At 39.0% G+C, this 14,743-nt stretch overlaps 2 long non-coding RNA genes across 2 annotated transcripts; one reads left to right on the plus strand and one right to left on the minus strand.

Annotated features, from left to right (window-relative positions):
- Nucleotides 1-5,086: 5,086 nt before the first annotated feature.
- LOC147335412 (uncharacterized) lies at nt 5,087-11,591 on the minus strand. Its single transcript, XR_015126744.1, has 5 exons — nt 11,436-11,591; nt 10,691-10,957; nt 5,757-6,500; nt 5,204-5,314; nt 5,087-5,102 (listed from the first exon to the last, which is right to left on the minus strand). It is a non-coding gene; the product is annotated as an uncharacterized LOC147335412 (long non-coding RNA).
- Nucleotides 6,021-8,785, plus strand: LOC147335413 (uncharacterized). Its single transcript, XR_015126751.1, has 2 exons — nt 6,021-6,102; nt 6,250-8,785. It is a non-coding gene; the product is annotated as an uncharacterized LOC147335413 (long non-coding RNA).
- Nucleotides 11,592-14,743: the final 3,152 nt, after the last annotated feature.

The following is a 14,743-nucleotide window of genomic DNA, read 5'->3' on the forward strand; positions in this document are numbered from 1 at the left end:
CCTCAGTTTAAGTGAGCAGAACCTGGACTATACATTGTGTAAGTAGAGCACCGCTATTCCCTCCTGAGTTGACTGAGGGGTTTTCCAGAATCACTTTGGCGATGACAATAAGTCTCGTTCTCTAGCCTTATTGTTTTTGCTTCAGCCACTGCCAGAGCCACACACCATTTGGCCCGTTGGTACCTATCACTTGTTTCCTGCGTCCCACAACTTCACCCACCACTTTAACTTGATGGCTCCATGCACCTCAGGTGTCCACCTTTTGGTTCGTGGATCATCACGAGAGGCAACAACCACTTTGCAGCCACAATTTAATACAGTAGTTCTGATGCAGAGCATAAGTTATTTGAATCCCATGTCCCCAGTCTCCCTATCGAAACCCTATGCTATCAAAACTGTGCTGGAGGGGAGAATTGAAGACCTTGCCCCCAGCACACCCTCACTTCACAGTATGGTGTATCAGGCCTGTCTAGCATCCTTTCCCACCATCTGATCCAACTCACCATCAGGTGGTGATCAGCTGACAGCTGAGCTTCTCTCTTTATCAATCATTATTACAGAGTTCAACAGAAGGGATCTAAGAACACAGACACATGTAACTGAGATTTCTATGAGCATTTACATCATGTCAATGCAGAGACTTTTGAGGGCAGTTGCTTATCAATGTGGGAAACAAACTCTGCACAGTTTCTCTTGATGCCCACACAGTTTTTATCAGTAGTCCACCATGTGTCATCATGACAACAGTTTTTGATCCGTTTTCACTGAATGTTATGCATGCTTACATGTAGCAGTGATAATTATTACTATCATTTCAGTACAGATAAATCATAAACATAAACATGTGCCATCCACACAGAGATCAAAGTGAAACTTCCACTGTGCTTTTTGCAACTCGCTGTTGCTTGCTGCACGCTGCTCTATGCACGTTTTAACAGACCCCTTTTGGCTGAAACCACAAGCTGCATTTCCTGTTTTCTAGGTAGCCTGACTCGAAACCATGATGTTTTTCAGTAGATTCACAATAAGCCTGAGGCAGAATAGATCATAATCTACAGTTTGACAGACATGCAGGCATTGGAGCCTGCTCAGAAGAACAAAAAACATTATGCTGCATCTCTATGTTTCCAGTTTGATCTTTTAATGCTTGATATTGTTTCTCAAAACTGTATTTTTAGTAGATCTGGATTTACTGTATTTTTGTTTCATTGTTTAATTTTTTTTTTTTTTGCATTAATCAAAAAGTCTACTGTATTCTTTATTTCTCCAAGTGACACAAACAGAGGTCAAAAACAGTCTGCTCTGGTGTCCAACAGCTCCAAAGTTCTTCATGTCAAAAACGAAGGTTGTTGATTTTGAGTAGAAATGTCTAAAACTGATATCATAAAATTGGACATCTGCTGATACTGATATGAATCCGATATAGTGTATTTTATAATCAATAAAAGTCAAGTTTTAAAAAAGAAAACACTAAAGCTATTCTTTTATACCTGTATGCAAAACATACTCTGCACCAAAAATATTCCACAGTTCAGCAATACGGATCTTTTTATTTAAACTATTAGCAGAACTTTAAATGTAAGTATTTAAGTAATATTCAAAAAGTAATTTAAAATGCAATTTTATGCAGATTCCAAAAACTCTTTGGTTCTGAAAAATGTGTGATATCAGCACAAAATAATGTTTGCATTCAACAACTTAAAAACAAACAAACAAAAAACAAGAACTTGTAGAATGGACGCTTTTATACTTACAGCTCAACATAAATAGACATCCAGTGGTAAGTATGAAAAAAGTCATTTTCATAGTGTTTTTGAACCACAAAAAAATTGTTTAGCCTGCAACACTGCGTTTTGCAAAGTAAAACTTGAGTCTATCCATTGTACAGTCAGACTTGACAATGCAGAGTCAGGCCATGAAAACGAACAGACGTCGGCGCTCCACATATCGGTTGTTAAGCTTAACATAGGAATGCTTTACAAACATTCAGAGATGAACTTAAACACTTAATTTACTTAATTTTTAACCCTTTAAGACCTACCATAGAACCACGTCCGCCAGGGCTTATAGCATATTTTTATGTTGTAGAGCCATTTTTTGGAGCATTTCAAGTTGCTATACATCAATACAAGCATTATAGCCCAAATTTTAATAATATGTCTGCATTAAGTGCATAGTAATTACATAAATTGCAAAAAAGTGCAATAAACTACAAAATAATTGAAAATCGTTTTTGATTTTTTAACGAAATTTAAGAGGCTTATCCCTCAAAACTGTAAATACAAAAAAGTTGCACAAACTAGTTTCCCACCAAAGGAAAATTATTTTAAGTGTCTTCATAGTTTTATTTTTGAGATACACGAATTTTCATATACTGCAGGAAAAACGAAAAAATATATTATAGTGCAAATTTTCAAAATAACAGCATATGCATCAAAATAAAATATTTCCAGCAGTGCAATATGAGTCCTCAGCATCCCAGAAACGACACAGAAAGTCATAAAGTCAAACATAACTTTTAAAAACACAAGTATAGGCTCATAAGGCCACGATGGTAAAAAACTACATTTCCGCAAAATGACGTCACTTCCGGTTTCGGGCAGGTCATGCGGTCATGTGATAGTTCACGCTGATCGACGTAGGAAGTGTTACGAACAGCTGATTGGATCGGCAAAGCGTGTTTCTGGAATATTATGTTTTTGTTCCTGCAAGTGCTTTTTATGCAGTTTTTGCAAAGCTTTATGTGGAAGGAAGCTGATGGCATCAGATGTAAGTACAACTCCTCCGGTTTCATATGCAAAAAAAATTATTGCGCTAGCTTATGTGGTTGCAGTGCTACCGGGATTTAAAAATAGTTATGCAAAATGGAGCGTGTCCGCTCCGACCAGCTTTAAAGGGTTAAACAATGGATAATTCGTATATAAACAAATTTATGCTTTTCTCCTCAACAGAGGGCGTTCCCTGATTGAACAACAGCGCCGTAAAATAAGAAGAATGGCGCCTAATTACAGAGTTAGTAATACAGACTTTGTAACATGTCACGTGAAGATTCATCAGCCAGATGAAGTGTTTACTGACAATTGACAGTGATAGCAGACATCATCATCACTATTCCAATCAATCCTCTCCACACAGACAGGCATTAAACACACTCGACTATCACTAAATCTAATTTAACACACGTTTGTAATGACGCTAATTCGGTTTACAATAGGGTTCATTCACTCGGTCAGCAGGTGGCAGTATCCTCGTACACTGGGGAGTACTTTGCACATGCGCAGTAAGGATCGGTGAGTCCTGATCCATAACTATCTTTTTATTTTTCATTTTTGTCTACATTATATTGAAATGATTGATTATTGCAAACATTTTAAGAGATACTTATTATTCTTAACATCTTAACAGATACTCTGACCTGTAACTATCGTAAAACGCTTCGACCGGAAGTAGACACCTTTCGCGCATGCCGGGTACCAATCGGGTTTCTGGTACGGATCGGGTAGTGACAGCCACATCCTTAAAATTCAGGGAAATGAAGGACGCATTTGAGGGCCGCATTTCGAGCAGCTTTTGAATTGGGACAGCCTTTGTTGCGTCGCTGTGACGTAATTAGCCTTAAAATGCAGCTTTTGAGGCTGCAGACCCTGAATTGGGATACAGCCTCTGTCTTATCATTTCCCTGTTTTGCGGTAAAACTATATTAAAACATTGTAAAATATTGATAAGAAACACAGCTAAATGTGGGGGTATAAATCAGTGGGTAAACCCTGTTATTTGTTACGTTTTATGAAGTAGAAGGACTGGAAAAATGTCGAAGCCTAGCCAGCCGCGGGCGCCATTTTGGTTTTATTTTGCACTTGTTTCAGGACGTTTAGCTGAATAAGCTCCCTGTTGTATCCTGATATTGTGAATATGAATGTTAATATGCTGTTGGCAGTGAAGAATGACTGTTTACTGGTTCTAAAAAGTGATTTTGAGAATGTTAAAGCTAAAGCTAAGCCTGCCCTGCCAGCATACACATGCCTCTTTCATGTATTTGTGAGCTACTAAGCTAAACTGGTTTAAGACCAAGCACTGGTATGGTGGTTAAAACAATCAGAATACATAGGTATTTGGGTTAAAAGTTAAATACAGGTAAAAATGTATTTGAACATGCATTTGTTGCAAAATGGTGCCAGAGATGTGATGATGCTTTCTGACCTTTAATTTACACTTTCATTCTTTAATCACACAGAACTGCAAATTTAAGAGGCTCGCTATTTTATTCAGACACCACAACAGAAACACAACATAACTAAAACCAGTCGTGATTCTGCTCATCAGCTCCACAAAACTTTGAAACTTTAACAATGATGTCACACATTTTACTGCACATGTAATCTGATTACTAATGATTCAGTGTGTGTAGAGTTCACATTTGTACATGAGGCTGATTCAGGATTCACATTATTGTAGTCAGAGCTCTCCTCTGTGCCATCATGTCTGCCTGTTGTGATGATGGATTATTGTAGTTAATAACATGGAGACTGTCTTCCTCTAAAATTACACAAGTTACAAAAACATTCGACCAATTATTACATTTCATGTTTCTTGTACTCACTCCTCTTATCAAGACCTTCAAGCTGAAATCCAGATGTGACGTTGTTGTATTCATCTGCTGAAATAATGAAGTTTGATCAGTCAGAATAAATATTTACATTTCTTACAGCTCTGCTATTATCAAAGTTTATACTGTTTGTACCACTTCCAGTGTTTCCAGAGCCTCTGATTGATTCATAGACTGAAAGATCACCTACAAGTCATTGAAAATAAGAAAGAAAAAAAAATATTTATTTTTGTTTTTGTTTAATAAAAGATGTTTTTTTTTCTAAAGAGAAAGAGAAAAGTAATAATTTCTGGTCTCACCATGAAGAAGAGAGGAGTAAACCTGAGCTTCATTCTGGTTGGATGTTTGTTGTGAAGCAGAGCTTTGATTGGTGCTCTGAGACTGAGTGAGACTGAAACAAATAATGAAAATTTAATGAGGAATAATTCAAAGTTAGCTTCATTTGAAGTTATATAAATGAAAATAAACTGCTGCACCAACCTGTTACAACAGGGTTCTGTAAAAAGCACAAAGATTATTACATCAGTTTGTTTAAAAGTGTCACAGCATCAAAATAAATTATTTTTCCTTTAAAAAGTCAAACAGAAAGTCTCTCACCCTTTATCTGTTTATAGCGACAGATCAGCAGCAGCACGACAATAATTCCACTAACAAGTCCGACGATGAACGGAACGATAAATGAACTTCTTTCACATCCAAAACCTGAAACTAGAAAATGTCAGATTTTGGATCTGAAATCTTAATATAAAGAAACAAAAACTGATGTTTACATTGAGATTTTCTGTTTCCTGTCCGAAACTGTCAGCATGACTCTGCTCTGTGGTTTCATGTTGTGACTCCTGTTCTACACTACTTGCAGTCTTACTTGTAGAGTTGCTACAGAACTAATTGTGAATTTATGTTGATTTGGAGATTTGCTGAAAATGATTGTTTCACATTCATAATCCCACCTAGTCTCCTCTCCTTGGATCACATTCCTGACACTGATTCTCTAGACTCCACATTTTACATGACTATTTATGTTCAACCATTTCCAATATGAACATTATTACAATGCCAAAGAGGTTACCATGAGATATAATGCTGTTTGACCTTCATAGTAACCCTCAATCATCAATCTATTCAACATTGTTGCTGAATCCAAACTCACCAGTTGTGTTAATCTGAACTTCTTGGCTGTCCTCTGTGTAGTAAACTGGGTTTCCTCTTCCTCCTCTGCACCTGTAGAGTCCTTCCTGTGAGACATTGATTTGTCCATTTGATGGGGAGACAACATCCACTGTGGTATCATCTCTGTACCTGTACTGGAACTGTTTGTATGTTATTTCTCCAGGCCTATAGGGGGCGCAGGTTTGCACAGTTTGCTATGTTGAGCCAATTAGTCACTAAAAGAAGTGTGATAGGAAGTGTTTGCTCATGAGTGAAGCAAGACATGGTGTGTTTTCCTCCGATCCAAAGCCATCCACTCCGTTAAATCCCTTTGAGTGGCAATATGAGTAAGTTTCTTAATTGTGTTTACCTTTAAGAGAGGGTATATGACATTATTGAAGTGATTTGGAAACTTTTGATGTGTTTTATATGTCCACTTAAGTTCAACCCAAGCTAATGTTTATGTGACATTTCTGTATTCTGTATCATTTCAGTTTCACACTTTTTTGCATTAAATCCTGTCCAAATACAACACGTGCCTGTTCCTTGGAGGAAGTGATGCAAGAGAGAGTTTAGCTGGCTGTGAATCTCAATATAGGACACTGGGTCACATTGGGTGCAACAGTACAGTACCAGTAATATTTCCATCCAGATGATGATGATGGGCTCACAGAGCAGGTCAGGGTCACACTGCCCCCTACTGGAACAGCTGTGTTATCAGCTCTCAGTTTGGCCTTTGGTTTATCTGCAGTTCAGTTTAGAAAAAGAACAAACAAATAAATGACTGAATCTAAATAATTTAAAAAACTAGATGGAAATGGTGAACATGACCAAATCTTGATGACAAGATAAAATAAACTTTAAACTCGTTTTTATCAACACTGTAAAACTTTTATATTTTCTTTGCAGTATTTAAAAAGTAATTTGTCATGGTCTGGTGACTCCGTGTTTATGAACAAATGAATGAAGCCCATATTTGTCACTTCCAGTTGCCTGCAGTGAAAATGGACCCTTCCCACCTTACATATATTATACAAACATCACATTACAGGTCAGAATAGGTAGCATTTAAGAAAGGCAATGAAAATACACAACATCGGGGACAGGAGGAGAAAAAAAGGACTCGACTCAGACTGCGTTCCACTAGGAGAGCAGTTTGTGTGTGTCTGTGTCAGTTACACGCATATGTCAAGAATCAAGAATGCCTTTATTTGTCACATGCAAGTTGCCCTGCAGTGAAATGGACAGCATTATGGAAAAACACTGAAATGTACAACACAATGGGCAAGTCGAGAGAGGGAGAGAGTGCGACCACCTTCGTAAAGAGCCAGAGAACAAGAAAAAAAACTGTGTGTGTGTGTGTGTGTGTGTGTGTGTGTGCATATGTGTGCGTGGGTGCGTGTGTGTGTGTGCATGTGCATGTGTGTGCGTGGGTGCGTGTGTGTGTGTGCATGTGCGTGCATGTGTGTGTGTGCATGTGCATGTGCGTGCATGTGTGTGTGTGCATGTGCATGTGTGTGCATGCATGTGCATGTGTGTGCATGTGTGTGTGTGCATGTGCATGTGTGTGCATCTCATGTTCAGCTGAGAGAAAGTGTCACTATGCCCGGTTAAGCTCAGCAGTCTCCAGTGGACCCAGGTGGCCTTGAAGGAGGGACAAAGAGTTCCAACAACGGTATTGTACGGAGCCCCGCAGGGGACATGGGAGGAAAAAAAATTAAGACAGACTTTTGCGAGAAATGTAGTCAAAGTTTTATAACCTTTTATAACCTTTGACTACACTTCCTGTAGTTTTGAAGGAGGCCCTGCTGAGGAGAGATGAGATTATGCTAATGATCCTGTTACAGAGGTTAAGCACAGTAAAAGTGCTAAAATGGTTCAAATCTTGCTTGATGTATTCAAAGACACTGTTTCTTTTAAAGCTGTGCATGTAGAAGCCCAATCACATGAAGTTGCTGAACTGAATTGATTTTTATTTAAACAGTGTTGGAGAATAAACTCAGCAGGCAAAGCAACAGCTGACTCATCTCCTCGTTGACACAACACAGTTTGCAGCAACAGTGTGAGGCCAGACCGGCTACACACAGTGAAATGAAACGGCTTCTTTCTTTGGCCTTGATCCCCCAAATTTCATAAACTGTGTCCTGGTGCTTTTAATGTGACCTCACTGAAAGACAAACAGACTGAAGAACTGCTGGTATCACTGCTGTGATTGTCCTTTCTGCTCTCAGTGTGAATCTGACTCTGACTGGCACCAAACACAAGGTTATAATCTCACACAGGCAATCTGTCTTAGCTCAAAACTACACAACAGACGCACCTGATTTATTATTTTTTTTCTTAAAAGTTTCCTCTCTTTACATTCCCTTTTAAATAAATCATTGTAGAGTCACAATGCACTCAGTTGTGAGTCTGTTTGCACAGTGAGTCTCTTGGAGGGTCTGAATTGTTTTTTGATGTCTTAAAACAGGAAACTTCAGTTTGATTCATAGACCAGCTTACATGAAACTGTCAATCTGAAGGCATCACTCCATCCTGTTAAGAGATAGTCACTGCTACCCCGACATCTGTAGTCTCCACTGTGGGACACTGAAACTCTGCTGATCCTGTATTCACTGGATGTTGGAGGGCTGTTTGTGTTGGGTGCTGTCCATTCATATTTCCACACCTTTCCTTCACCTCCCTGAATCTCACATCTGAGAGTGATTGTCTCACCAGTGAATATCTGAGACCAGCTGTGCTGCAGCGTCACATCAGTCCTGTTGGAAACTTTCCACAGCAAAATTCCTCAGGACACAAAAGGAATAAATGAACATTTTTATAATCCCTGTGGCTGAAACTCCTCCTGCTGGCTGATCTAAGAAAAGGCTGATTAACCAGAGTGAGAAGTTTGCAGTTTGAAATCCTAACAGAATAAAATCAGATGCAGAAATCTGGAATGAATGTTTTATGTTCACCTTTCTGTTCAGATCAATAATTTTAAAACAGCTGAAGTCATTTCAAACATTTATCCTCTGATATAGATATATAGATATATAGATATAGATATAGATATATAGATATATATAAATATAAATAAATAAATAAATAAATAAATAAAAGGATGGAGTGGTTTCCAGTAAAAAGGAAAAGTGAGCAAACACTGCATCATCAAAAACATCATTCACTGTTATTTCCATCTACATATAAAATAACATCGAGCTATGTAATTGAATGTTTGGGTCAATTATTAACACTTTTTTAATTTGTGTGTGTGTATTTAGTATCAGAATTTAACACCAAAGGGCCGTAGTCTGTGACAAACATGACAAATCTCTGTATTTTTATTCCAGAACCATTATATCATTAAAAATTCAGCTGAGTGGGTGAGCAGTACGGCCAGGTTCAAGTCCCAGCTGCACCCCTACAATGGCTCTATCCAATAAAAGATAAAAGGCCTAAAAAAAAAAAAAAAATCATCTTTAAAAAAAATTAGGAGACGTGGCTCACACATTTGTTCACACACATGTAATTATTGCTTCACAGGTCATGATGATGTCGATGACTGTAGCCGTGCTTCTAGGTCACATGTCTGTCTACAGAGCCACAAACAACCAGTACAGAGGTCTGATCGCCCAGTCAGTGACTGGACAGAAAATGTGCTGCTCACATCTGCAGCTCATACCTCAGCATAGCAAACCATTTTGTTTCAGTCATTAAATATTAAACTATTATTGTTATACTTGTCTCATTGTTTGTCTCACAGAAAAAGATGTTTGATGGTCCCAGAACATGAAGTTCTTTACACCCTCGCTGTGTTTCGCCCTCTTCACTGATCCTCAGTCAGTCCTGTTCATAATCACGTGAGAATCACAGGCTCAGAGAAATCTTTATTAAACTCTCTCATATCTCTGAGCTGACTCTTCAGAGTGTCTTCAGAATAATTCAAAAATGTTTCTATGACAGCTCCACAGCCATTGGTCAGGATGGCCTCTGAAATGAGCCAATCACATAGAGAGACGTCACTCTATCCTAAAACTGTAACTGATAACAGCAACTGGTGTCACGGTCTGTGTGCAAACTGCAGACTCAACACAGAAGCAAAGCTTGAACTCAAAATAGCAGCTTTATTGCTGCACACAAAAAAAAAAAGAACTAAACTGGAAAACAAAAATAAACTTGACAGGCTTGTAGGCAGAACACACAGACATGGATGAGGGAGATCAAACACTGAAAAAGAGAAACACAGGGCTTAAATACACTGAGGGATAATGAAGGGAATGAGACACAGTAGGAGAGCACAGCTGGGAGTAATTAGGCAGGACGAGACAAGGGAAACAAAACTAGAAACACTGACATGAGACGCAGACCTTCAAAGTAAAACAGGAAACACACCGACTGAACTCTAGACATGTAAACTTAACAGAGACTGAGACAGAACATAGAGACCTGAAACGTGGGACAGAAATGCACAAAGTAAACACAACATGAACACATAAAACAAAACCTAAGAACTAAAACCGTAACAGCCATAACTGAGCCTGGGGTAATAATAATAATAATAACTGCAATAATCAAAACAGCAAAGGACTCAGAACATAAAACATATTATAAAATACCAAAACACACGAGACTCAAAATGCTGAACCGTGACAACTGGAGCATCAGGGGCCAAATCACAAAACACGTTTATGAACGACTGAGCCACACATTTAATTTCTGACTGATTAACATATTATCATTAAAAATAAAAAACAATATTATCAAATATTATAACCCAATTATTGTTTATTATTTTTTAACTTTATAACACTTTATATATTCAGAAATAACTTGGCAGGTTGGGGCCGTAAATCACTTTGTAACATAAGTTTTTGTCATAATTTTGTCCCTCTCTGATCTCCAAACTTTGGAGAATCCATGTTGTTTTATTTCATATGACATTTTTAAACTCACCAGTTTCCTGAATGATGACTGGATCACTTTGTGCTATGAGTAAAGTTGTGCCTGTTCTCCGCCCTCTGCATTGGTATTTTCCTCCTTTAGAGATCCTGATCACTTTATCTGATCCAACAGCTTCTGTGGACTTTACTGCAGATGAGGTTTCTCTGAACCACTCATATTTTAAGTCAGCAGAGTGTTTCACATCACAGGTCAGTGTCACACTGCCCCCTGCTGGTATAGGTAATCTGTCTGCTGTCAGAGTGGCCTTCACTCCAAGGTCTGTAATTTAGAAAAAGATCAAAAGAATAAAATTGTTGCTCTGAATGTTTGATGCAAACTTAAATAATGTGAATCATCTTTTGCAGCCACACAATTCAACACACTGAACATCTACAGAGACTTTGGAGTGACGTGTTAGAAATCCCAGTATATCATCCAGCATACAAACCAACAACATAACTCGTGAGTGAGATAATCTGCACTACACACACTGTTGATATTTTCAGATCAGATAAACATAAAAAGAAAATCCACATGTATGTGTCACGGTCGGGCGGATCACACACAGTAATTCGGCGTGCCCGTGTGGCGTGCTGGCTAGACCCAAGCGCGGCGAAGGCTAGCGGTGGGTTTGGAGCAGACACGCAGTTATTCTAGTAATGACCAGTGCACGAAGCGTGGCTTCGGAACTGTCGTTACAGACAGAGAGCGAGCGGAGCCGGGAAGAGAAAAAGGATTGAAAGGGATTGTCACTCACGGTTGCTGAATCAGGCGGAGACTGACGTCGGCAGAGTTTCGGAGCTCCTGACACGAAGAGACTGATGTCTGAGCGGCGAACAGGTGGGTGGCGTCTCTCTTTTAACCCCGGCCCCGTGATCAGCTGATCACAGCCGATCACCGGCTGACAGTATGAAGCCACAGCTCTTCAGTAAATATACAGTTTATATCGTGGGTGTGTGTTTCAGTGCTCACACACTTAACATGGTTATATTAACATTTTAACCAATAAATCAATGAAATGTTTGGTTTATGATACAAAATATAACACAGAGGACGTCATTTAGAGCAACACAAGAAGAAAAAACCGTTTCTCACCTTCAGTGTTTCCATGTCTGACTGTACTGAGCACTAAAATAATGAATGAAACATCATCAGACATTATACAACTGACAAAATCACAATAAATAAATGAACTGAGGCTTTTTAAATCTTCACATGGCACAGTTATTGCTCATCACCAAATTGATGTGTTTCTATTAGCTGTGAAACAGGCTGGAAACATGAAAAAAAAACTAGCCTGCTGTGTTGAAGCTGTCAGATAAACAGGTTAAAGCACTGATACACTGTAATTGTCACCAGTGAGAAACATTTTCCTTCATCGCTGCCATCCAAACAGTAAAGGTGTGTATTGTACTCACAGAATAACCCCAGCAAACAGAGCAAAGAGTGCCCCATCCTCACGTCCAGCCCTGCACGCTGATCTGCATCTAATCTCAAAGTGTTCGACTTTGCATTGATAAAGAGAAGCTGCACTTCATGTAGATAAAACCAGAGTTTATATTCAGCTCCTCCTTTTATCATCTCTCTGTGCTTCTTTCCTTTTACACCAACCTCAAACAGCTCCTGTAGCTTTGACCACAGCAGTCGTGTGACGTGTTCACATTTCCTGTCCACTGCAAACATTTAAGTTTCTTTCCTGTTTAGTGTTCCTACCTTTCTCTGTGATATACAAAGGTGCTCTGTTGCTTAGCGACACACTTTGCAGGTCATAGTTTTATCTTTGTTGTCGTGTCCTGCCTCCACCCTCCAGTATCACAACTACAGACTCACTGATCTGTCTGACTGAATGTGAACAAATTTATCTTTGTCTCCTCTGACAGAAGAATATCCGACCAACATTCATCAAGTTTCTTTTCATCCTCTTTAACAAAGTTTGTTGCTTGGCCTTTTCTGCTCACGTTAAAGAACCTGATGTCTACAGACACACATGCAGTGCACAGATTAACCAGCAGGGATCAGCAGTTCATGCAGAGCCCTCAGCTGAGACATCCAACATGGCTGACATCAGTCAACGAGCCTTCAACGATTCCTCAAAGATATTTTTACCAGTTTTCTAAAAGATTTTTGAACATTTTGAAAGGAAACTCAAAGTTTAATGTGTTAAAAAAAAACGTTATGTTTTTATTTGAAGATAAACTGAGCAACAAATTGTACAAAAATGCCAGATGCAGCTAAAAAAGATTTTTTCCACCTCATGTGAAAAATATTTATTTCTCATAAGGTTAAAAAAACACACCAGCTTATAAAAAAATTCATTTTATTTATGATTCAGTCTTTAGAGGGTTAATATCGGAGCTTCTAATAAACAAATAAACAGAGGTCTGATATCAGGACTGTAATAAAATAATTATTACATTTTTCAGAATCAGAATCAGAATCAGAAAGGGGTTTTATTGCCAAATGTTGAGCAGGTTAACAACATTAGGAAATTGCTGCAGTGCTTCAGTGCAAACATACTGTCATAAATTGCGCTTAAATAGACATGAAAAAAAAAGTAAGAATAAGAATTAAAAGTGCTACGTAGAAAGATATATACATGATATATACATGAGTGCAGGTGGTGATCAGTGCCAAACATGGAATGATGCAGTGAACACAGCGTAGGGTCATGTGTTAGTGGTGGGAACAGTCGTACGTTTATTGTTCATGTGTCCAACAGCAGAGGGGAAGAAACTGTTCTTATGGCGAGAGGTTCTGGTGCAAATGGACCGGAGCCTCCTGCCTGAGGGGAGCAGGTCAAACAGACTGTGTCCAGGGTGAGAAGGGTCAGCTGTGATCCGAGCTGCACGCCGCAGTGTCCTGGAGGTGTACAGGTCCTGCAGAGATGGGAGTCTGCAGCCAATCACCTTCTTAGCAGAGCGCACAACACGCTGCAGTCTCTGTTTGTCCCTGATAGTGGCTCCAGCGTACCACACGGTGATGGAGGAGGTGAGGATGGACTCGATGATTGCAGTGTAGAACTGCATCATCGTCCGTGTTGGCAGGTTGAATTTCTTCAGCTGCCTCAGGAAGTACATCCTCTGCTGGGCTTTCTTAATGGTGGAGGTGATGGTGGGCTCCCACTTCAAGGTGCCTTTTTCATTGATGTTGCCACAGTCTGTCACAGCTCCACAGCTCTTCCTTGTCAGTGGGATGTGTTAGTCATCTTCCTCACCTGCTCCAGTCAGCTCAGGTTGGCACATTTGTTCTCCATCCTCAAATAGCTGCACATAAAAGGGTCGACTGTTCATCCACTCACTGCTACACAGTTACAGCACACTGAGGTAACTAACCTGACTGCAGAGAATCACCCTTGTAGTTTATCCACTTAATCCAGTCTTCTTCTGTCTCTGATCTTCTCCAGTGTTCAACCTGCAAACCTTCAGTTGTGCAAACACACACCTGCTGTGGAAAACACACCTGCCTGTTCACTCTCTACTCATCTGAGCTCTGTGTGATTACATTTAGAGAAAGTTGGCCCTGTTTTAGCATCTTGTTTTAGATTTTAGATTCTTATGGTTTTCTTTTTCTGATAATAATAATAAATATTAACTATTAACAGTAAATTAACAATTAAGGCAATTTACACACCGAGGTGTTATTTATAGTAAAATGAAGATCAGTAAATATTTTCTCATGTTTTAAGGAGTGTGAAAGACAACAAACCAGAAAGTAAACTTTGAAAACTCTGAGCTCTGTATTCTGCCTGTTTAACGTCTCACAGTCTCCTCATCATCTGTCTGTGCTGTCAGAGCTAAAGCATGTGATCTGGAAGGCAGCTCATATTTAGCTTCAATTGTTCTTCCTCATTTTTAGTTCTGCAGGCTGATGGAAATAATGAAGTCACTGTAACGTTTAAGTGCAGAGATGGTGCAGATAAGCCTGCAGCTATGAGGTCACCAACAGTTACAGAAATATCCACACAGTTTTTTCCACAGTGTGTGGAACAGAAAAGTTTTCTTAAAGTGCAAAAAATGAACAAAAACATGAAGAAATTTCATTTTCTTTTCAGTTATTAGCTTTGAA

The sequence above is a fragment of the Aulonocara sp. 'chitande type north' Nkhata Bay genome, linkage group LG3 (assembly GCF_057382095.1).
Source record: "Aulonocara sp. 'chitande type north' Nkhata Bay isolate Kocher_YH1m ecotype deep benthic linkage group LG3, A_spYH_male_GT1.1, whole genome shotgun sequence".
Classification (NCBI taxonomy): Eukaryota; Metazoa; Chordata; class Actinopteri; order Cichliformes; family Cichlidae; genus Aulonocara; species Aulonocara sp. 'chitande type north' Nkhata Bay.